General features: G+C 43.8%; 1 protein-coding gene and 1 long non-coding RNA gene across 4 annotated transcripts in view; one reads left to right on the plus strand and one right to left on the minus strand.

The window, feature by feature from the left end:
- The window catches only part of LOC114014081 (uncharacterized), a 33,418-nt gene extending 9,926 nt beyond the window's left edge, over positions 1-23,492 (minus strand). The window contains exon 1 of the long non-coding RNA XR_003557440.2: positions 1-23,492. This is a non-coding gene — a long non-coding RNA (uncharacterized LOC114014081).
- AIG1 (androgen induced 1) overlaps positions 1-25,212 on the plus strand; it is a 127,976-nt gene that overhangs the window by 77,203 nt on the left and 25,561 nt on the right. The gene's annotated exons all lie outside the window — the stretch shown is intronic.

The following is a 25,212-nucleotide window of genomic DNA, read 5'->3' on the forward strand; positions in this document are numbered from 1 at the left end:
CTGCATACTTCTCTGTTGTCATCTTTTGTGAGCCCTGAAGAAAACAGAGTCTTTGACAGGTCCTCACCGATCCAGATCAAAGGTGTTTGTAAGGCTAGGAATAACCTGCCACTTCCATAGGCAGTGAAAAAGCAAAGAGCACTGTCATACACTTGTTTAGAAAACCTGTAAAGAGTGCTCAGGTTTTGTTCATGCTGAGCCTTTGAAAAACAGACGTGGATGTCCTGCAGCTGACTTTCTCTCGGAACTCAAAACATTCAAATCAATTGTGCAGTGGTTTGCAGCCGCCTGCTTTTTCTGAGATATTGGGTAACCTAAAGAAAATAGGGCTTTTCAGGGTTGTTATTTTAAATGTTCTATTTATGTTAGAGAAAACATGACAGTCCAAGTTAATTATTGATTCAGTTGCTGACAAACTGGAAGCATGAACAAAAAAAGGACTATAAAGTAACCCTTGGAAGGATTTTGTCAATTTTAAATCCTCCAGGGATACAGCTGAATTGCTATTATTTTTATATAAAACAAATGGGAAAAAATCTTTGCTGCAGTTGAATATAGTATTTCATTGGTAAATAAGAACAACATACCCACAAATCAACTAACATTTCCTCAAAAACCCAGTTGAGATGAAATAATGAAGTAACTATCCAAATTGCTATTATCCCAGAAACCAAACTACCCATATTCAGGAAGCACGGAATCAGATAAAGCTTAAACAACTGAACCATTCAAGTTATGTCAACCATGTTATTACTGCTTTTGTTTTGGCATTCTGTTTTATCAAAGGTTGAGATTTTCAGAGAACTGTGTGAAAAGGTTTCCCCACATCTTCTTTTCTTAATATTAATGGAAGATTTGTGGCCAGGCCTCTGCCAGCTCTTACAATACAAGAGAATAAAAACAACAGAAAATAAAAGTTTGGGTTTTTTAAGGAAAATACATGAAATTTTGCCAAGGGGGGGGGGCATAAAAAGGTATTTAAATATTTGGCCAATCTCTTTTTATCCAAGCTTCAAAAATATTTTCTGATGTGATAGAGAAATGCTGGCCAGTTATAGAAGCACATGATTTCCTTCCCGTTGTGTGTGAAAACAAAAACACACAGAGAAACAACCGAAACCCAACAAGAACAAAAAGGAAAACCTTTGTGTATTCAGTTTCTCTTGGTAATTAATAAAAAGGTCACATTTCAAGTTCTTCCTCAAACAAACTGCATTAGTGGATTTTGAAAACATGTAAGAATCTGGAAAAGAGAAATAAATCGGTATTTGGCATTCTACAAGGAAAGATCAGGATATGCCAGTTCTACCTTCAAAGAAAGAAACCCACCTAGATGTCTATACAGTGCTTTCAGGCAGTTACCTTTATAATGTCATATTCCACCAGTGCTAGTTAAGGGCAGTTACACGGGTGCAGGACATCCAGGTGGGTAAGTACCGGGCGATGGGGCGGGGGAGGGAAACTGTAGCTCACTGTTTTCATTGCTGTGCTGTGTCCTGTATTTGGGAATGGGGTGTGCGGAAACAGGACATGAAGAGTGTAAAATCAGTGCTTCTTTGCCTTTTTTCCTGGACAGTTTGAAGAAAAAGCTACTGTTACTTTGTGTATTTTCCTTTATTTCCCTTGTTCTTTCCTCGCTGCCCCAAGCTAATTCTTGTTGAGAAAAGAGGGGGAAGAGAGTGTCAGTTGCATCCTCTGGTTTGATCTCACGTTTTCAGCTGTATTGGCCAGACAGTGGGAGAAGCTGAACATGGGCAAGGCTGTTGAAGCATTCCTCCTGCAGCAAGCAAGCAAACACCTTGTGGCAGAGGGTAACAAAGGCCTTCTCTCCCACTACAGCCACCATTTGCCAGCCCCTTGCATCGGTTCATGTGCGAGACTGATTCGGAGGAAATGTGGCGGAATCTGTGGTAGCTAACATACGTGAGAGCTGGCTCTCTTTGAAACTGTTGGTGCTTTGACAGTGCCGGTGTAGGTTGCCCTATGTCATTCCTTTCTGTACTGAAGTGGATGCGGTTGTACTTACAAAAGCGTTTGTGTCATTGTAGCGTATTTTGGTCAAGGAACTTCCTGCCAACGTAAACCATTTGTGCAGAGTTAGGGTTTAGCAGAGCATCTGTGTAGATGCATCTCTCAGTCTACGTCATGTTTTGGGAGGCTGACACCAGTGGCTGTAGTTATAACCAGGCAGTGCAGAGGTGAAGGGTTTGTGTGTTTGCACACTAGCTCTTGGCTCTGCGTGGGTGCTGACTGGAGCTTGAGCATGGCAGAGACTCGAGCCCTTATGTCACCTTTAAATTCAGTACAGCAGTCTTGCTCTCACGTTCAGTATAGCTGCTTGGCCGTGCCATGGGAAGCCTTGAAACACATCTCTCAGCCTGATGAAAGAAGGTCAGGCATCATAATGTTTCAATCCAGTATTTCTGTTTTCCTCTCCTACGTAGGTCTTGCCCTCACCTTATGTTCCTACTTTGTAGTGAGGGTGGGGGTATAGTAGCTGCATTCGTTGGTGGATAACTGTGATCTGAAAGAAACTAATACCCATACTCCAAGATAGAAATTATTACCTCAACCCCATTTCTAGTGCTTGAAGTGCTCAAAGACCACTTTGTCCTGCTTATGGGGTGAATTCTCTACTTTATATTGTGGAAGTGAGACTGCTTCTGGTATACATATTTTAATTTATAATGTGTTTGACAATCATATTATTGTATGTCAATTGCTGGCACAATCTAATAAATTCCACTTAAAGACTCAGACATAAATATAATTGTCCATAATGAAAGTATGCACCTTTTGATTAACAAGTACAGCACTTTAATTCAGAAGTTTTGTACTTCAGACATTATATCTATTGCAATTAGAATTCTTCTGGAATCTCTGCTTGAAAAGCAGTATGAAACATAATCTTAGGAAAAAAAAGCATCAGTGACCAGTGAGAGAGCACATGAAGTCAGAAACTACTGCTATTTGGTCTGAGAAATTGGCCAGTTGTGCTTTACTTCAATTATGCCCATCTATCAGTTGCATTTTTCAGAATTTTTAAAAGTGGTAGAACTATGGGGTAACTTCCTCTATTTACATTTATACTGTCACAGTATCTGTTACCAGTTCTGTGCATATATGTAGCAACAGATTGCTTTGTTTGGTGGGAATAAAATTCCTGCAAGACACTACATTCTCTTTTTACCATGGTCTTAACTGGCTGGTAATGTCCTTCCAGTAACAAAGTAATCAGAAATCATCTTAAGCAAGTTTGTTCTGACTTTTGTTTCCCTCTTCTGTCTGGAAGCTATACTTGAACATCCTTTAACTATCATGTTAGTTTACATGAGCTAAATTTGATGTGGCATGTAGCACTGTCCTCCTTAACTGTGTGTCATCTGTTGTTTCAGTTAGCATCAAGGTCCTTTAAAGGTATTCTTTGTCTGCCCTAACGTTTCATGTTGAGTTATTTTATGCATACTAATAGACAATAATTTTCTGGTACAGACAAGGCTGGCTTCAGCATTTTTTTTTATATATATATCAATATAACATTTCAGAGAAAAGAATCCTGTCTTGGCCCAGATGTCTCTAACCTTTGCAAACAATAACCTCATACATCTATTACACTTCGTACTTACTTTGGAAGCCATCTTATTTTTGCTGTGCTGGATAGCTGATCTGACACATCCACTTCTCAGTTTTACCAAAGAAAAACCCATCATTCCCTCCCTGGCCATGGCTTATCTTGCAGCATTACCTTAATTACTGCATGGAAGTTGGTTATGTTCATCTCAGCCCATAGTTTCCTATGCTTGTTTCATAATTAGGTATTTTTTAGGGTACAGAGAATACTGACACCTCAGGTGATACAACTTCAACCAAACAACCCTACCTGTGTACAGATCATGTCAGTTTGTTCTTTTAGCAATGGTTCTGTACATACCTGGGAGTTTTGCTTCCAAACTTCAGAGGATTTCTTTCTTTCCCACCTTTTTGTTTTGGTTTGGTTCGAATTTTAAACTGGGGCCAATAATGTGTAGCTAAGTACTGTAAAATGGAATAACAAGTCCCTGAAGTTAACACTGTTGGTGAAGAAAACAGCTATAGTAAGCATGCTGAAAAAATAACCCTAGAGGAGAAGAGTGGAGGTGTGATGGACAAGATGGTGAAAAATCCCAGTGCCCTTAGTGGCTAGTTGCAAGGCAGCCTCTGGTGGATCGTTCCCATTTGAAAGCCCTGTTTCTTCTTGTGAGGTGCAGAGGACAGATGCTGTGTGATGTTCTTAGACTGAACATTAGGTACCAAGAGATGGGTAAAGTAACAGCATTGGTTTTGACCCGCTCATGAGCCTCAGAGACAGGTGGCATTGTCAGTATCCTATATAAATCTTCTTCCACCCTTAAACTTTATCAATGCTGGTAACAGGAAAGTGGCAAAGAGGGACAAAAAGGTGACTGCTATGACATAGGCTCTCTTTAAGGTTGACTCCATGATGCTTGTGCAGTTTCTGCTGGCTGTAAGCTAAAATATAGATGCAATAATAAACATCCCTTTTCAGCGTTAGCAACCTATGCTGTAAATTCTTATCTTAAAAACATAAGAATGATGTATGGATGGCAGAGAACCTCACCCTTCCTGCTTATACTTTGCTTGCAGGAAGTTCCCCCCAAACATGTAGGCAACTTCTCAGGTTCCTCGGAGGCAAGAGGAAAAAATATACAGACGGTATACTGAGCTAAGGTCACGTAAGAAGAACCTTTTTTACTGTAAAGGTGACTGAACACTAGATCAGGTTGCCTGGAGAGGCTGTGGAATCTCCATCTTTACTGATATTCAGAATGCAATTGGACACTGCCCTGTGCACCCTGCTCTGGTTAAACCTTGTCTGAGCAGTGACTTTGGACTAGATGGCATCCAGAGGTCCCTTCCTAGATCAGATTGTCTGATTTCAAAGTCACCTTTTCAAAAATGGGTGGGTCGTAGGCTCATAAGTACCTCCATCACGTGGAAGTGGAATGTGGGCTCTGAGTACAGAGATAGCTTTGGAAAAGTCTATCCTATGCTGAGTGACTTAGGAAATGGATCTTACAGGAGACTGTAGAACACAGCAGCAGCTAACATCAGTCCTGATTCAAGGTGGCCTTTGCTTGACTGCATATGACCTAAAAGGCTGTCATTTGGCTTTTTGCTTTTTTCCAGTACATGGAGAAGTAGAAAAGTGCTGAGTATCAGCCATTGATGCACGCCCAGGAAAGCCGGAAGCCAAAGTGTGCTGTTGCTAACCTAAGGTTATTTGAGCAGAGGTTCTGCAGCATAGCAGGGTGAGTTGCAGAGGTATGTCTAGCAGAGGTGTCAGGCGGGAGAAGTCCATTATAAGCACATGGGAAACTTACTAGTAATTTGTGAGTGGGCAGTGCAAAAGCTTTAGCAGATGTAGTAGCAGCATGCATTGCTAGCCCTGTGTGCCCTTGGAAAACTGTAGAATACTTCTCCATTGTTTCGGCATCTCTAGTAGGCAGATGATGAAATGTCACTATTCTTCAAGCACAACATGCAGAGCCATCATTGTAACGGCTGCTCTGGAGAGGTTTACAGCCTTCAGAGGCTATTGCAACACAGATAGGGAAAGGTTATCTTCATATCTCCTCTTTTGTGTCTGCTGACAGGGAGTTGCTTCTCACTGGCTACACAAGAGAGATTTATGGTCTTTTCAAGAGTGTGCGATGTAACCTGCCTACCTCATGTTGTCAATTTTTAGTAGGTGTTCGGAGTTGCAGTTCAAGCTGTGACTGACTGAACTGTACCAATAAGAGATTACTTGCATAAAAAGGAGAGATGTGACATTGCTTTTAGAAATTGCAAGAGTTTAGTTTGGAATGCTTTCACCTGCTTTAGCTGGGGAGTTGGAAGAAGGCTGAGGTTCATACTGTGCCTGTAACTGCTGTAGATTACAAGAATTAATTTTGTGATGCACTTGAAAATGTGGCTCTGTCTGTCTTTGGGTATTCCTACAGTTAAAAGCCTTCTCAAAGATTAGGAGGGGTTTGGTCATGGGTCTCGGGTGGAAGAGAAGGGATACAGTGGAGGCCAAAGAGAGGTGTGATTTTCCCACAAATACTGTTTCACAAGCATGATTAAAGGACAGTGCCAGGAAGGGATAAAGAGAAGAACATGTACTGAAGGGATATAGTAATTAGAAGGGAATGCTGTCTTGGTGTGGAGTTGTTCAGCGAAACCAGACTGGTTATTGAAAGAAAATGCTTCAAAACTTAGACTTGCAGAGGTCGGTGGGTAGTTTATTAACATTTAGATAGAAGAGGCAGGCAGGAAGACTGTTTTAAAAAGTCTAATTTGTTTTGCATTTTTGCTTTTTCCTCACCAGTTAGTTCTTTCCACTGAAAAGAACAGTACTCTTAGATTGAAGATGCTGCTGTCAGCATAATCATCAGCTCTTGGGAGTAAGAGCTGCAGGGGGACATATTGAATAACCACATGACTAAACCCTAGCCACCCCACCCCCCCAAAAAAAAAAAAAACCAACTGAAAAATACATGGCCTTGAACAAGCTGAAAAGGTAAAAGCACAATACCTAAACCCAGATAAAGAGATGACAGCTAGCACTAGGTAGTGGCTTGACCAAGGTGGGACAAGGGCTTATAAAAACCAAAAGAGGTGGCATGAGACATTGTAAAACCAAATGATAGGTGAGTATGGCTGGAGTAAAAAAGCACTGTTTTTTTTCCAAATGTACCAGAAATTTGGAGCCCCAGACAGAGTAAGAGTCTGGATCTTGATGAGAATGTGGACAGGATGGATTAATAGAGACAAGTCTTTATTAAAATGAGCAAATATCTGCTTCCCCAAAATTGCTGCACCAGCAAGTGAGCCAAGGACATGGTTTAGAACACAGCGAGGGCACCAGGACCTGCTTCTTGCACATGCCCCCATGTGCTCAGGGAAAAGAAGGAACCTCCAGACCCTTGCCGGGGTGAGAAGGAGTAGCACAATTTAGGGCATATGTTTCCCCCAAAGTACAAGTCTCACCTGAGCTACAGATAAGCTGCTCTTGGCTGCAGATACAGAGCCTGGATTCCCACACTTCCTCATCACCTCAAGAGCAGCTCAGGCAAACTTGCATTCTCTGGCATGAAGAGGAGAGGCTGTGTTGTGTTCTGCCTCGAACCCATCCTCTTGCAGGCAGGTGTGTTGGGGTTTTTTTCACCGATATAAACAGCTTGAGGAAATAAGGTTTCTGACAGCCCACGGAAGCCATTGCAGACTTCAAGTGAATCAAGCCAGGTAATCAAACTAATACTGAGGCATCAGAAAGATGAATCACTATTATTTATATTATGTGGCAGCTAGAGTCCTCCACCCCCTCATGCTTGGCACTGTACAAAACACATAGTAGAGGATGATCCTTGCCCTGAATTCTTGCTGTCTAATGAGAGTTTGGACTGCTATAACTTGTAGAAGTGGGAGCGGGGCTGAATTTTACTAGCTGAGATCAGTAGCGCACGTTCACTTCTGGAATTACTTTGCTGTTTGCAGGTCCACAGAATGTTACAGTAATTGCTTACATGGCCAAGCTGTTGCGTGTGGTCTTTTGACAAGCACGGCATAACAGCATCTATTCACACTTCAGCATATTAGAGCCAAAATTGTTGTTGACCTGATCTGCTTGTCCTGTTGTGTGTTCCCACAGAATCTGATTAACCTGCCTGTTTGGTGACTTAATTTCTCCTCCTTTTTCATTCTTAAAGACTGATCAAGATTTTAGTACTGATGTGAAATATTTGGGGTTTACGATGATTGTGACCTGGTACTTCACAAAGATAGTGATGTTACAAATAATGAATCACTAGGCTGCAGGTTAATACCACTGAGATGACCACAGTGCAACCAAATGTTCTACTTACCGTATGTACAGAGCCATTTTTATAAATGCTCTTTCTAAAAAAAAATTAATAAAATAAAAATCATCCCAAACATGGCTTGCTCATACTTGCAAGGTAGGTTTTTCCTTACTTGTTTTCAATCATGCTGAAACATGCTCAAATGATCAGTGATCTCTTCCAACTTTTAAGACCAAGCATTAACTAGCTGTCTGTTTCAGGAACAGATAGTGATTCAAATTCAGGATGACTGCGATCATGCACACCTCCAAAGCTGCTAATAGACTTTTGTATAGCTCTGTTTCATGTAGGGTGTCTTGTCAACAGTTTTCTGTTCTGCATTCTGGTAAGGACAAGTTTCCTGTGTATCTCCATTCCTCCATCCTGTTGTTGGCTCTTGCAGTGTCCTTCCCCTCTGTTCTCATTTCTTCCTTCCCACACACCTCCCTTCTCCCAAGTTCACAGCATGATTCCAACCTAAATCCTAGCCCAGAGCTCATGTGCAAGAGGATGCCCATAGGATCTCTGGATGCAGTTTGCAACCATGGGAGGTTGCAGTGACCGTGGTCTAGCTTGACAGAAAGAGTAAAGCTTCCCACTCAGTATTTCTGCCTAGGAGCCAGCAAAAAGTGCGAAGCAACTTCATGGCTACCATGGGAAGAAGATCTCTGACATATGGTCATAACCCTGAAGGAGGGTAAAGGTGTTGACACAACGTCAGGAGTGCTTCCTGCAGTGTATTCAGATGCCAAATGATTCTTTCCCAGCCAATCCAGGAAATGTAATGGGCAGCCTTAACCTTGCCCACCCTTCCCTTTCTGTTTCCGCTGCTTACACAATTCAGATTTAAATAGAGTCATAGAATGTTTTGCATTGGAAGGGACCTTGAAGATCATCTAGTCCAACCCCCCTGCCGTGGGCAAAGACACCTTCCACTAGACCAGGTTGCTCAAAGCCCCATCCAGCCTGGCCTTGGACACTTCCAGGGATGGGGCATCCACAGCTGCTCTGGACAACCTGTTCCAGTGCCTCACCACCCTCACAGTGAACAAGAGGCACAGAGTGCATCTCAGCAACCGGTTAAAAATGGAATTCCTCTTGCAATTATTTTTTTCCTCCCCACCACCAGCTCCACAGTGCTCACGCAGACACCTCTGTGCTGTTCTGTGCCTCTGCCCCAGTCTGCCAGGCCACAGCCTCTGCTCTGCATTAGCAACCTTGCTTGAGCTTGGCATGCGCTGTACCTAACACTTGGCAGTGTTTATTAGTGTTGCCTTTATGATCAGTCTGTGTGAGAGCCTAGCAAAGAGGAAGGTGGTCACCCGCTTATGTTGATAGCTCTCTGGTGGCAAACTTTCTCACCCTGCTGTCCCAGCTCTTCTCAGCCAGTTGCACCATATTTAGGGCAAATTTGAAGCTCAGCCAAGCTGATAGTCAAAAGTTCCCCTCGGTATAGCCTCCAACAGCAGGAGGCTCCCGATGGTGTTGTCATTCTCATGCCTACTGCTCAGGTTTTTATTTTTCGCCCTAACACATGGGATATGCTAAACACGAGACGAGGGAATGGGTGGTTCTTAGATGTGCATCATGAAATATGGTACACATCTGAGTGCTACGGATTTTGATTTTCCTTTACCAGTCATAGCAGCTGAAGCAGTGGTCCCTGCAGTGAAGTTGTGACCACTCTCCTGTTTCAAACTGTTTGTGAATTCCTGAAACTTTTTGCTATCTGAAGTACTCCAGGCTTTGTCTCTGCTTTACTGTAATCAAAATCGACCAATTTTATTTTTTTTTTACTTTTCTTAGAAAAATCGTTGAAGAGGGAGAAAAATAAGATGCCCTCAGAAGCAGATCAGGCGAGTTACAAAGTTTGTTAGTCATGCACGCAAAGTGGCTTCATTTTGGAAACTGAAACACATCATGGAAACAACCTTTATTCAGATGTCATGTGTTTCATTACCACTGGCTTTGACTTCATTAGTCTTCCTGGCAAGTGGTGAACACGTGGACTTGCTGATTGTTTTGCTGAAGTGAAAAGAAAGGATTTACTCTTCTTTTGTAGACAGGTGAATATAGTAGCTTTAGAAAAACTTTGCACGGTGGTCAAGAGCATCGTTAAGTGTTGCGTAGGTTAAACTTAACTTTCTTCATCTTCAGTCATTGTGTTCTGATATGTCCATGAGCTCCATATGCTGTAGCTATACACAGTATTAACTTATGTGTTGAGATGGGTGTGGGAAGTAACCCTCAGTCCTCAAGCTGGCACTCAAGTTGTTCACGTAGCTGCATCTCAGCCCTCCACTACCTGGAGCTGAGCATGGAGAGGGGCAGGGGCCTGGCCAGTTCTGCCAGCAGCTGAGGCTGGCTTGCAGCAGCTTGAGTCTCTCGCAGGAGCATCCTGATGCCACCAAGCAGCTGCTAATCCTGTCGTGGAGGAGACAGAGCGGTGGCTGCAGGGCTCCATGCGGAGCAGCTTTACACCAGCAGAGTCCCTCGCATGGAGGGACCTCCTGCAGCCTGTGCATCACTGCTGGAGCGGAAGGATGCAGAGGCAGCCCGGTAGCTCCAAGGACCTGGCTCCCAGACTCCAGTGGGTGTGGGGGAAGTCTGGAGGTCAAAGGCCCAGACCCAGGCATGCCGATCCGCTCTTCCTCTCGCCCATATCGGAATCCCATCTCCTTCCCACTTCCACAACAACTCCTGGATGTTTGGAGAATCAACTGCACGTTGCCTGCCTGGCTGTCTGCCACGAGGGCATGGGGGATGAGGTCATGTGGGAAAACGGGTCCAATGGAGCCAAGAGGAATGTGGAATTTGGGCAGCAGCCAAATTAAGATTACTTTTATATGGCCATCTGCACCTGTGTTTGTGGGGGTGGGGGTATCGGAGGCTGTTGAACTGACTCAGCAGTTGCACACACAAGGTCTGGCAAGGCTTCTCCCCTCTCCTCTTGTCTGCTTGGTGTCTCTGCCAACACCCTATCATTGCCATCCAGGTGCAAGTAATCTGTATTGAGAAATCAGAACTCATCCCAGGAGATGACGTGAGGCTGATAGCGGAGGAGCAACTGCTGAGGTACTCGGTCCAGAAAAGACTGGCTATTTGTGAAAAACACGCCTGTCCTTAAAGCTCCGTGTCCCGGAACTGGGATCTGGGGGGAACAGCATGCACCGTTTTCTGAGAGCTCTGTCCTGCTTTCAACACAGGCCCATAAAAGGAGGGGTCTGTGGGAGCGAGGGGCATCTGCTGTGCCCACGGTGCCTCTGCTGGCTTCCCCGAGCGGCCACCTGAGAAGGTCTTCCTTGAGTCTCATTGAGGCTTGGGCCTGCCATGCGAACAGAAATGGGAATTGTTGGGCTTTTCACGCATCACCACAAGTGTGCTTGGACCTCTGAAGACAAGAAGGTTGGAAACACGTTCCAAGCAGCCTGTGCTTTTAAAATGAACAAGAAAAATAATGCGGAGATTGGTGTAGAATAAAGGGGATAAGGGCAAAATCGAAACAAGAAGCATGCAGTTTGGTGCATGTTTTTTTATAATGTGGAAAAATGCTTATAGTTAGGTTTGCCTAATAATTTCCATTACTTAACTTAGTCACGATAAGAAGTCTAGCCTGAAATTTTCCATGTGAGGAGTTAAATTCCTACCTGAATTTTTCAGGAGAGAACTTCAGAACCACAGATCATCCATGTATAAAAACTGAATTGTCAGAAGACATATCTTCTAACATCAGAAACATTCCAGCACCTTCACCCTTGGAACAAAGGGCTGAATTTTGGCAAAGAGACAATCTTGTGTTGGCGTATGTCTTTTGCTGGTCTTTCATTTTCAATCTACCGAGATTTGGCTAACCTGCAAGTTCTTGAAGTCCTCAATGCCCCAGATTCCAGGCAGGCTTGTTAGAAGTAGGCAACTGGTTCCATCAGTCCCACAGAGGTAACGCTACCCAGCCTTGTAGTGAGGACCGAGTTGCATATGCACCCTTGTCCTCAGGACTGAGCATGTTTCTGCCTGGAGCAGGAAGGGCAACCATGACTTCTGATGGCATTGCTCTCCAGATTGCCGGGGATTTCTGTGGTTGTACAGGAATTGCAAGTAGTGAATGTGTCTGTACAGGCATGCCTTTCAGCGATGTGGCTCGAGATCTTGCATTAAGCAATAAGGATTTGTCGTCTTTTCCTCTTTGCAAGGTGACCAATGGTATTCTTGAGTTAATAGTCCATTTTCTCACCCTTTTTATCTTCACAATCAGTTTTCCTGGTAGCATCTCAGAGTAGCAGAGATCAGATACATGTACAGCATTTAAAAACAGCATGCTTTTCTAAAAAAATTGTTTCCAAGTTTGTTGCAACGTGCAGATTCAACTGATGAGATGTGTGCACAGGCAGCGGGGTTCATTGCCTATGACAAATGAAATAGCAACATTCAAGCTATTGGCTCAAGTGATTTCCTTACATGCCTTGTGCAAGAGACACCTCTTCCGAGGCAGGACTGAAATCACTTCGTGTTTCTGTGGCACTGAGACATGCCAGAGTGTTCGTCACATATTCCTCCGGAAAGCCGGGTGTTGTGGTTTAACCCTGGCTGGTAATTAAGCCCCACGCAGCTGCTCGCTCACTCCCCCCTCACCCAGAGGGATGAGGAGGGGTGTCGGAAAGGAATGTAAATCTTGAGGGTTGAGATAAGAACCAATTAATAATTGAAATAGAATAAAAATGAAAGAACAGTAATAACAACGATGACAATAACAGTTGCAATGAAAAGGGGAAGGGAAAGAACAAAATCCAGAGGGAAAGGAACACGTGGTGCACAGTGCAGCTGCTCACCCCTGCTGGCCGATGCCCAGCCAGTGCCCAAGCAATGATCTGCCTACTCCAGCCAGCCCCCCACGTATATATACCAGGCATGGTGTCCCATGGTATGGAATACCTCTTTGGCTAGTTCGGGTCAGCTGTCCTGGCTGTGTCCCCTCCCAATTCTTTGTGTCCCTCCAGCCGTCTTGCTAATGAGGCCTGAGGAACTGAAAAATCTCACATCAGAGCCAAAACACAGCGCCCTGCCAGCTCCTAAGGAGATAATTAACTCCATCCCAGCTGAAACCAAAACACCGGGCTTAAGGATAGGACCCAAAATCCAAGACTTTTAGAGGTGGTCATATGGCAATCTACAGCTTTTCAGTTGTTGCAAACCTAGCTCTTCTGTGTCCTTACCTTTTCCTTGGTGGTACCCAATGAGTGTGGGGGACAGGCAAGAAACAACCACATGGAAGCAGTTGGATGAGGATGAAGCACAGAGAGATCATTAAGGGATGGATGTAGTGTGCCATGTGAGTTGCTGGGGGAGGTGAAGGCTGGGCGGGGGATCTGGGAACATGGCAAGGAAGAAGAGGGCAGCAGAGAGGGAATTCTGTGACAGAGAGCCGAAAAGGAGGTGAGGATTGAAGCCTGTGAACAGAACAATGGCGAGGTGAAAGGCAGAAGGGGTCAGGCTTAGGGTTTCTGGGCCTGTGGGTATTCCTGTGGATCCCAGGATTCAGCATTATTGCCTCAGCCTCAGCATTAGCAAACAGCTGTGAATCATAGCAGTAAACGTGCTTCTTCAGCTCTTTGTAGGAACTGGTCTTCTTTGTCTCTTACAATCAAGGCTGTGCTTTAGACAGCGTGTGCACAACTGATGCGGGGATTTCTAGGCCCCATGTGCCAACAGCGAGAAACTGAGAGGTGGCCTCCATGCCTTTGGGGCACAGCGGACTAATAGGAGTTTGTTCAGCTGAAATGAAATCAGGAACTCGGTTTGCTTCCAGCCAGCTTTAAGGAGAGGGTCACTGAACTCAGACCGACACTCCAAGCTGCTGGTGCCATTTCTCTTCAGATCAACTGCACTGAAATCTTTAAAAACTGTAATTATTTTCTAATTCCCTGGTCAGCTTTTAGGGGACAGTGCAAGACTTTCAAACTTCTTCCTCCCCAGCCCTTCCAGAAAAAATTAACATAGTAGTCACATGAGACAAATGTAGACAGCAATATTGCTTGTGCCTCTTGGTTTGCAACATGGGAAGATTTTCTATATGTATGGAATAGTCATTGCTAGCTTCTACACCCTTCTCTGCATTACAGTCAACTAAGAAGGTAAATCAGGGACAGGCAGAAATGCAGAGAGCTACAATCAGCTCCCTAATGGCTCTGCTGTCTTTTGTGTGGGCACCAACCTGACACAGAAGCCAGTGAGACATGTATTGCTCTTGCACTTTAGCTCTCTTCTTTATGAGGTACTTGAAATAGTGCTAATAAGCATACTTCTCTGGCCTCAAAATTACCAACTTCATGTTGTCTGCTGTGGGAATTCCACTATCTCCAGCGAGGTAGTTGTGTTACCCAGACATGAACTGCCAGAGAGAAAATATCCAAGTAAACAAACATATGCTTAGTGACCTAATTAAGCAGAATGTTTATATTCCATTCAAGTATGAGACCATTTCAGTTTATTTCCTGCTCTGCATTTTAATTTTGCTGTCAGAAGTATAAACAACTGGCTGTGGAGTTTTTGTCTCTCAACAACTGAACCTGTCAGACTTTGAAAATACAACTAAGATGTGAGGTGTCAAGGAGTATCAGCAAATCTTGCACTTCAAGAAAAGTGCAAATTAGAATTATTCCACTGATCTCATCTTAGTTGCCTGTATCATTTTTCCACATCATCTAGTAACTCAGTTAAGCACCCTGTATGCTTAGGAAAAGTGTTTTTAATGAAGTTCATTAGTCAGTTCACTGTAATGTTTAATAAAATAGTCACAATATAATGCTTTGTCATAATTTGTTGGGCAATATCAGGACAATGAAGCATAATGTTAATAGCAAAGCGAACCTGTTTATAGAGCAAAGTTGTTGGAGGGCAGTTCCTGCCAGGATGCAGGGTTGTCCTGCCAAACTCAGCACGGTCTCAGAAAAAAGGCTCACCACATCTCTGCCAGGGGGTATGCAGAAGTGTGGGCATAAACAGGCACGCACAGTAGGTCTGTGCACTGCTTAACTCAGGCTTGTATGTCCATGAACTTAAATTCTTCCAGAAGCAAAATTCAGAAGTGAAGAGAGAAAAGCAGTGCAAAACTGATGGGGAAAAAGCAGAATTTGCCGGTTAGGAGGACAAAGATGGAAAAAGTTTGATGCGGCGGGTGTATAATTAGTGCAATCGGACAAAGAGGAGGCATTTGCAGGATGTGTTGTTTCAGTTCTTTTTCAGGACAACATGTTGGTTACGCACAGTAGCAGAGTGTAGTAAAATGGCATCTATTTATATATAAGTAATTAGAGAAGCATGCAGTGTTCAGAAAAGAACATGCATTTGGTCTAATACTGTTGTGGGGGTCCTGCCACTAAAATTTGACTGCTCTTTGAACTACCGCTCCGCTGGAGAAGTCCTGCAAGGGTGGTGCAGGCCATAGGGATTCACTGGATGCAGTCCCATTAGGTCTGAGGCCTGTTAAGTCAGGACTAGGAATTTTCATTAGTTATGAAGTTCAGCTATAAGTCAGTGACGTTGCATGCTTTGAGGACAGAGGGGTTATATATATACCTGTGCACAAATTCTTATGTGTGAAACAGAGATTTCCTTATTTTGTCTATTGAATTTGCTGTAAATCACTTGAATAGGATAGTGGGAAAGTGTGTTCTGTGCTGTAAATAACACCATTAAAAATGTACCTTTTCATTGAGAGAAATCACATCAGTGAGTCCATCAGTTAACCAGGTAAATGTCCATGAAGCCCTGTGAGTGGTTTATGGTCACTTTGAAATACAGTAGTATGCTTATTTATATTAATAGAAATATAGTAGATTTTTAATAATATGCAGGAATACAATATTTTCATAGATATGTTTGTGTTTGTATACATATCTATACATTTATATTTAATAAATAAATCAGGAATGCAACTACCCCTCATGTTCAACCCTTATTTCCAGCCTTTCGATATGTGTAGGATCATCTGAGCTGAATGTGAGGAAGACTGTTCCTCTCAGACCCTGCTGCTCACACAGAAGAAAGCTGCAGGGATGGGGGGAAGTCTTTTAAATTAATTCTTCAGGCTTCTCCCAGCCTAGATCTTTCCTCTTTTGATGTCCTCAGATGCTCCCAAGGACTTCGGGGGCTGTTTGAGCTCAGCTCGGCGCTGCCTGCCAGTCCCATTGGGTGCCATTTCCTCTTCAAAGAGCTATTCCTGCAGCTGCTCCCTTCTGCGCAGGGAGCGGAAGCCTTTGAAATTGCTGCAGCTTCGCTACACAGTCTGTTGGAACAGCTCGCATCAAAAAGGAGAGGAGGAGAAGTGCTTGTGTCTGTTTAAATTAGTTATAGAGGCTCCGGCAGAAATGTGAAGGCAAACAGAGAGAGGAGACCTGATTTGTAGGGTACTTCTTAGAAAATCAATTGCTAATCAGTGCATGGACTTTTGCTCCCTGAGCAGAATGAAGCAGCTGTGCCAAAAATTCTTTTAACAGGAAATGTTCTCCGATGGGATGGACAGACAGGCAACGTGCGAGCAGCTCAGTAGCTGCAGTGCTGGTAGGGAGCGTAACGGGAAGGTCAAATCTTCAACTGCTTCAAAAATGGGAAGGTCCAAACCTGTAAGCAATGTAAGGAATTCGCTTTAAAATTATTCCTGAGACATCACAGCTTTACTTCCAGGCTGGTGAGTCTCTGAAGCTCCCCTGACCTACCTGAGGGACCTGTTCGGCCCTTCAGCAGCCCAGAAACGTCACCATAGAAGTTCCTCTTCTCTCTCAGGGTATGTCTTCCACCACGTGGGAGGTGCTGCGCAGAATGGTGGTCATGCTCAGCAGTGCTTGCAGGTGAGCTATGGGGAAGAGGATATCTTATCACATGGGCATGAGATGAGCTCCTCAGCCCCATGATGGAGACTGTGGGAATCATCCTGGAACGTGCTGAAAATCAGAAGGATTCAAATGGGTTAGGTGGGGTTTTTTGGCCTGCAGGTCAGCTTTGTTGCTTGCAGGTGTGATGGAAGGGAAGAGAAATCTTTCCGTATGTGAGGCACTGGTCAGACTGACAGAGTGGTAAACTGTTCTGACCAGGAGAGCTGGAGAAGGCCCTAAATAGAGCAGAATATGTGCAGCCTCCCCAGCAGCCCTGTAAGGCTGAGGCTCATGGCAAGTACATGCCGTTCTGTATGTCAAATGAAAGAATGATTATGCAGCATGCACCTTGAGGAGTTTAAGCTACAGCGTCCTTGACTGTGTGGTGCCAGCATCCTTCATATGAAGTCACCAGAAGCAATGAGCTTAGGTTCAAATGTTATGCTAAAAAGTGGGTTCACCCTTAGCTGTAAGATTTATCAGAGGTTTTGCCTGAAAGGATCTGACTTACAGGAAGATGCCTGGTCTGCATGTCTGATTAGAGGAAAGAGGCAATATTTCCCCCTCTTTTTTGTGTTCCTTTGGTTTAGTCTGTGTACGTAGAATACACCGCGGAAATTAGCTTAGCAATAGCAGTGCTGGTGCTTTTCTACATCTGCTTTCAGTAATACAACAAGACTTTGAAAAGGGATGGTTTGGGTTTGGTTGCTTCATGCATTCCTCAGCCATGGTCCAAATCTGCTGTTGCTTTAAGGTGCTCCGGGAACATGGTGACAACAACAGAAACTGATCTGAAGTGTCAGATGCAGGACAAGTCTTGTGGCCTGAACTTCTTAGCTGGTATCTCCTCGTTCACCAGTCGCCTCTTGAAAGGATGAAATGGCCTTTTAGCCACAGGGGGTCTCTAGGTCCCTGTCCCAGCTTGGGGCTTGAGCTGCTGCTGGTTTTAGAGTCATGGCAGAGCTGGATATGAGCAAATGCTGGAATAATGCTCTCTTGACATCTTAGGATCAGGAGAGGTTCAGTGCAGCCCTAAGGTGTCACCACTTCAGGAGGAGGGACTCTGTAGTTGTCAATAAGTAGCTGATATTTAGGAGGCAAAAGCGGGTTCTGAGCTTCTCTTATTAGAAGGAGGCAGTGTTCAAGATGCCAGGCTTGGATGCTTCAGGAGTTGCTGGCCATGGATTAATGCTCTTTACAGAAGGAAAGACATTTTCCAGATTTGGCTTGCAGAATTCTTCTCCCATGCTTTTGCTGAGCTGGGAGAAACAGGTTAGTTTTGCAGCAATAATGGAGGTGGCTTTTCTCATGATTTACCAGTCTTAATAGCATATTCTTTCTGCACTGTTTTTCTCTGCCTGGTACATTTAGCTGCACTAAATCAGAGTGAATTTCTAATCCTTTGCTTTTGGAGGGGGTGGTGGCAAGGCAGATGACTACAGTACCTCTTATAGAATATTATTATAAAAGAAGTGTGAATTACCTCCTAGCCTCTCATGCTGTTGAAAAATTGATTTGAATGACATTTTCAAGGTGTTGTTTCTAAGATATTCAGCAATTGCCATTCATCCATGAATGGTTAGTGAGATGAATAACAAAAAGTGGTTTAGGATTCATAGGAGGAAGTGTTAAAAAATAACATTTGGCAAAAAACCACACTGGTTGTGCTAAATTCTCTTGTATATCTAAACTGCACCAAGGTTATCAAAGTGGTTTTAGGTAATCCAGACATCGTGAAAAAGATTGTTTGAGACACAGAAGTGGCAACATCATTTCTGTTTGTATGTGGACTGTAAGAGTTACCTATGTCAAGTGAAATACAGTATTATGGCAACATGACTTTGAGGGAAATAAAACAAGCTCTCCTTGCTGGACATTCTTTAGGCAGTTAAAATACAGAAATATTGCCTCTGAGTTAATTCATCCCTTCAGCAAGCAAATGTCAGAATTCAAACATGGCAGAGAGAGGAGGGAAAGAGGACTTCATCTTTGAGTGGAAACCTTGAGAATAATTGACCTGCCAGGAGACACATGCATTTATTTACTGGGTGGTTGCATGTAGGCTTTAACAAAAACAGCAGATTTCTTTCTGAAAATACTACAAAGAGGTGGTGTGCCTCAAGAAGCCAAAATACTTCATCAGGATCTTAAGAAGATCCATGTAGCTCTCATACTTACATTCTTATGGTGAAAACAGGAACGTATGTTATTTTGCGGATATTTTAAGTTTGCTGATAACTTAGATTTAAAATAGTAAGAGTTTTATATAAACAAGATATGCAGATGTATCTATGTGTGGATGTTAATAAAGTACATGAATAAGGTGTATAATTAAAGTACATTATGTAACTTGTGGTGGATTTTTAAAATTTTGTACTTACTAGCACTTTATAGGTGGAAGGTATCAAAACCTGAATATAATAACTAAAAGCTATTTCCAACAAAAAATAAACCTTTGTCTTTAGGTAGAACCTTCTTTTTCATAATTTTTGGATAAATCTGTTTTTTTCATCAAAAATTAACCTGCAATGGTTTGGATTTTTACCATTATGGATTTTCTTCCTCCCAATTTATCCATTTTCCCATTATTTTCCCTTTTTTATGTCAGCAAATGCAAAATAAAGAGTGATATCCAGAAACTTTCCTCATCTTTCATTCTTTCTTAAAAAAGATTAAGATAGAATGAAGACCTGAAACGGAAATGAGAAAATGCTGGAAAGCTGTATGTCTTCTCTTTGAAATATACAGCTTGTAGGTTACATACTCAGCCTGTGTGAGCCTCCAGGCTAAGATATGTACATCCTACACAAATATCATTAGCAGTGCTGAGCTTTCATCTCATAGTTCAGATTCCCAAAACTTATTCTCTCCCAAAGCAATCAGTAAAACAAATATTTTCCAGTTCCTTACAAGAAGGACTGCTTTCTTATGCTAAAGGAATAGGCTGCTAAGGAAATGCTATTAAGAGCACTTAATAGAAAAGTCTTCTTCCACCTGTCCTCTTCTATAACTTCTGTTTACAGAGCATGCTTTGACTCATATGTTCTCCATCTGCTCTGTTATGCCTATCTGTATGCTTTTGCTTTGCACACGCCTGCTCCAGACGCAAGGTAAGTTGCCCATCTCTCACTGAGAAGGAAGCAGGGAGCATAAACAGTTTGTGCTGTATTAATAGCAAGAACTGGCACTTGTGATGTGCAATGCATTGTCCCTAGAGGCTTCTGCACTTTGCCTGCCCTCTACGTTCCCTGAGCTCTGAGTGCTTGGTTGGTTCTGTTCTGTTTTTTCTGTCCTTGCAAGACTGGGAAAATACTGCCTTTCACAGTGTTAAAAATACCATTGATGTGGTTCATTTACTTTTCTTCCACTCCACATTTTAAACTTGAGCATCCTTAACCAAGAATGCTTTTTCTCCAACTTCCATGAGCTATCCTCCTTGGAGGACTTCATAGCTGCACTCCCTCCAGAAAGACTGCCTCTTGCTGTGGCTATGAATGAAGTAGTAGCTTCTCTTGTGTCTGGTACTGGACTAGAGCACAACAAGGAAAGACAGGCCAGGCCAGGGAATTTCCTCCCTGCCAAAGGCCAGACAGGACATCCACTGTGCAGCACAAGTGGAGAGATAGTGGAGGAGCAGAGCAGCATCCAGGTAATGTGAGGCTGGAAGCAGAAAGGGAAAGAGGGATTTTATAGAGAAAAGACAGGTGAAAGATAGGAGGAGAAAGAACACTTCACGTGCTGGTGGCTCATCCCAAATTAAGTCAGGGCTGGAGGTTTCCCTGCTCTCAATACAACCAAGGCACCAAAATGGTAGTTGAAGTGATTTAGGAGTCCTTAGAGGGCAGAAAACATGGTATAATGTACTGAAGACTGTTGCCATATTACAATTAATCTAATTTTTGTTTCCCCACTTTCAGTTTGAAAGACTATTAAATGCATCTGGAATTGATAAATGAATGAATAGACTGCCATTTGCAAATCCTCGCCCAAAAGGAAAGAATGTGGCTTCCTATTAAATGGGAGATTATTACTGTCCCAACATAAGCAGCAGCATTAGCAATGAGACCAGCAGAATTAAGAAGCTTTCTGAATGCTTTGACAAATAGAGTGCTAATGTCTTTGATGAAAAATTACTTTTAGCAAGATCTTCCAAATATTTTCTTCTATTCCAACTACATTTCAGTCCCACTAGCTGTATCTGTTCTTTGCAAAGGAATTCTAGTAGTCATTGGGATATTTTGTCAACATCACTGGTCAATTACTTTACCACCAGAGCTGTTCACATGATAAATTCAGACTACTTTTTAATGAAAAATGGCTTTTCAGATTGAATCAAATTAATACTTCATTTATTTTTTATTTTTAAGGGGAAAAAGTAGAATTGTTTTTTTTCTTTAAAGATAAAAAAAAGAAGCCAAAATCCATATTACTTTCTCAAAAATAAAAGATTTTTGTATTAACCCTTCCCCCACAAAAGCAGCTGTAAACAGTTGTTTTAATACCATATGCACAAGTCTCAGCTCTCAGACAAGGATTTACTGGTTAGAGGAGCTGTTGACCTCTCCTAGATGCAGAGTGAGAAGGTCTCTCCCCTTCTTGGCCAAAACAGTCCATCATCTGTAAAGTACACTGGGGAAGTACAGTAGAGAGCTCCTTAAGTCCTGCTGGGGCGATGGAGGCAGCTGCAGCATTGTGCCCCCACTGTCACCAGCATCCAGCCGTGCAGCAGTGCTCAGCTCAGTGCCCTTGTGCCCCACCGCCACCTCATCCTCCCCAGCACAGAGAACCTTCTGCCTCGGGGAAAGAGCTTGTGTCTCGGCTACCAGTAGAAGGATCATCAGAAAAGGTTTCCTGAAGGGTCAAGGCACAGTTCTTAGTGCAGCCACTTAGGTACTGGGTGCAAATAATCGACTGTTATGATAACTCGGTTCTCTTTTTAAAACACGGACAGTGCTTGCCTGCTTCACAGGAGTGCCGGAGGCTGGCTGGTGTTTGCCAGGTTCCCAGCTGTTGTGTGGGAGAGGCAAAGTGAGTATTTGTTTAGACAGGGATTGTGGCACAGAGGTTTGTACGATGTCCATTAGCCACCATGAGGTCATCCACTAATGTTGCTAGAGTCATTTCAGCCTCTTGATCCCGTCTGAAGGCCAGCCTGAGGAGGAGAGTGAAGTGCAGTATTTATCAGCTTCTTTAACGTTGTGGTTATTCCTAAATGTGTTGTTGACTTGAAGGGGAGATTGGAAACAGTACAGGAACTCCTTTCAAAACATTATTGTGATGTTCCTGACTCCCTAACCTACTACTGCATCCTTTCTCCTTCCCAGGATATGCCTAGCTGAAGGCATGCCGTGAATCCTTGAATCTCGACTGTATGAGTCACTGGATTGCATGCTGCTAAGCCGGGGCTCAAATTCATGGACCCTGTCTAAAGTTGCTCTGAAGCTGAAGTCCATTAGTTTTAAGCCCCCAGTTGCTCTCTGCTTTCACCAGCAGAGAGGGGTCAGAACAAGAATAAATTTCACAGGCAACAGCCCAAGTATTCCTCTGGCCTTTTTGTCTTCCCTCTAGCATGCCTGCGTTGACATTTAGGGAGGCAGATGGGCTCACATTTAATAAAAAGTTTTTAAAAAATCTGCTTTGATTGGGTGCCTAAGCTATTGGATTTTATCCATGTGATTTTCTTCTGCTGCCGTGAACGTATGGGGTCAGTACATTCAAGCCCTTAAGTAGCTGTGGATTTCCCACCAGCACTGTTCCAACTCTGACCTCCTGACAGGGGAGCAGTGTGGTGATGTGGGCTGAGCCCAGTCGAAGGCATCGCCAACACCCACATTCCAGTACAAAATCCATCACTGATTGCTTATCGCCTTGGTTTAGACAAAATGCATTTTCTTTCTTTGTGTGCGTTTCTTCACTGATAAAGTGCTTTGATTTTTTTCCCCCCGCTGTCTCACAGAAATGTTATAAGGGTTAATTGCAGTATTTATAAAGCATACTGACAGGAGGTTTTTTTAATTATTAATAAGACTAATGATATACCATCATCACAAGGAATTATACTGTGGTGATACCTGCTGATCCTATAGTGAGTCTGGGTTGTCAGGGGTCTCTTTATGTACTTTTTGTCCCGGTTTGCTAAAAAGTCTGAAGTTTTGGTTCTATTTTGCTCTTTTTTTTTACTAAGGTGAGAAGGCAGTGTCATGCACTGGAGAATGTACTGGAGATTGCTGTTTAAACTGTGGGATTTATCTAAGGACCACAATACAGTTTCAAGTCTTCTTATAGTAGTTCCACTGCTCTTGGACATTGCATCAGTGCAGCAAGCTTTTCCTTACATTTTAGTATTGTTCCATGGCGGGGAGTATTAAGAAGTTGGTTATAGGGCTGAAGAAGACTGCTCAACAAGGTAGCCCAATAGGGCAAGTAATTAAAATACTGATAGGAGTCTGCTGCCAGGTACCTTCTGCAGAAATGCCAATGCAAAGTTTATCAACCCACTGAGAAGGCAGTGCAGCAGCAGCAGTGGGGGAGCAGCCAGAGCGCCGAGGGCGCAGTCCGGCGTGGGTGTACGTTATGTGCCCTCTCTGCACGGCGCTGCTGCCAGTCAGATGGGATGGGTTCAACCCCTTAGGTATTCCTGCTGAAAATAACACTGGCACAAGATCCTGCCTAGAAACCTGCAGAAGAGAATTACCCACATGGGTGCCCCTGAGCAACCAGAGCTCCAAGGGCTTAAAGCAGAGACAACCTTACGGGGGGGGCGGGGGGGGGGTGGGGCAGGGGGATTACCATGGGGAAGCCCACGGTGAATAAACCAACAGTGTTAAGTAAGTCTCTTCTCCTTCTGGCATGCCTTTGCAGTGCTTGTAACTCAGGCCTCCTCAGGCCTGGGCGACCCAGGCCCGGGCGAGTAGCTGCCGTCCTTGCTGTCCCCACCATGGGCTCCTCATGCCTTGCTGTCCTGGCTCGGTGCAGACCCCAATCTGAGCAAGTCTGTCTTTCAGCCGGCGCAGCCGAGGGGCTACGTCTCCGGTTCTGGAGATGGAGTCCCTAACCAGCCCATCTCGGCTAACCTGCTGATTGCAAGAGGTCTCCTTCTGTCACCCAGCTTCCTGCGCCCGCCGTGCTGGCTCCCACAGCCACGCTGCGGCCAAATGCGCTCGAGGCAGTTCTCCGGTCTTCCTCTGAGCAGCAAGGTTGCCCCTATTGCCCCCTCCCCGTGGAAAATATCACTGCTGTGCAGCTGAAGTGCTCTTAGTTAAATGTGCATTTTCCCCTTCCCAACAGATGCCATTCTCCAGTTAAAGACCTCTGTCAATCAGATAGTCTTAGGCAGCTCGGAATCCCTGTTACCCCTCGTCAGTGACACATTTGCAGTGATGTTCCTTGTTAGTAAGGATTTACTCTGCGATTCTGGCACTTGTGGTCTCTGAGAATTTTAGTTGCAACAGATCAATGTTATAGCTAACATTATGAAATGAGTCTAGCAACTGGCCAGTCTGTTGCCATCTGAAAGGCATTTCCATAATTTTCCACCTCAAACACATGTTCACACACAATGGGTTCATTAACAATGAGGAAACCACATGTAGAACAGGGACCTGCCTGTCATCTCTCTGTTTCCTCAGCTACAAAACGGTGACAGTTACAGGGCTATTTAGGAAATACTCTGAGAGTCTGAACAAGAGAGACTTCTGAAATGCATAGGGTGGAAATAATGCAGGTCAGGGTGGTTCAGCTCTACTTTTCTGCTCTCACCATGGGGGGCCAAGGGGATGATAGCAATGACCACATACAAAATACAGCAACTTCTTACAGACCCAGCCTTAGCCAGGGAGAGGAGATGGAAGGAGAAGTACTGAGGACTGACAGGACTGGATATAAAGGCCAGTGACCATAACAGCCAGGCAATTAGAGACATACGGTCACAGAACCACAGAGCTGCTGAGGTGTGAAGGCAACTGTGGAGATCATCTTGGTGTGACCGTGTGCTTCCCACCCTCCCCACCCTGCACCCATCAGCCTGAACTTTTATTTGCCTGTAACTCTGCTCAAGTGCTGACCACCAGCAGTGGTCGTAACAGATACGTCTGTCCATGATGAGGATGCATCTGACTCAGGGGATAACACCACAATAGCCAAGGGCTACTTTGAGCGATACACCCACCTAACTACAGTGCTGGTCAAGGTCCAACTCAAGATAGGTTTGAAAGAAACTGACTTCAGTAGTATGTATGATAATATTACTGTAAATCAGTTACTTCACTCCGTAAGTGTTGGACAGCCCAGGGCCCGCTGAGCTCTCCTGCGTGGCAGCGGGCTGCACACCAGGATCCTCCTTTGAGTAGGGACACCCCTCAAGGTTACTCCTCAAGGCTGAGAGATTCCTTGCTGCCAGATTCTCAGTAGTGATTAATAGTGTGCTAAACTTTGAAATCTTAGCTAAGTCATATAAAAGGTTG

Source organism: Falco peregrinus, chromosome 7, assembly GCF_023634155.1.
Source record: "Falco peregrinus isolate bFalPer1 chromosome 7, bFalPer1.pri, whole genome shotgun sequence".
Classification (NCBI taxonomy): Eukaryota; Metazoa; Chordata; class Aves; order Falconiformes; family Falconidae; genus Falco; species Falco peregrinus.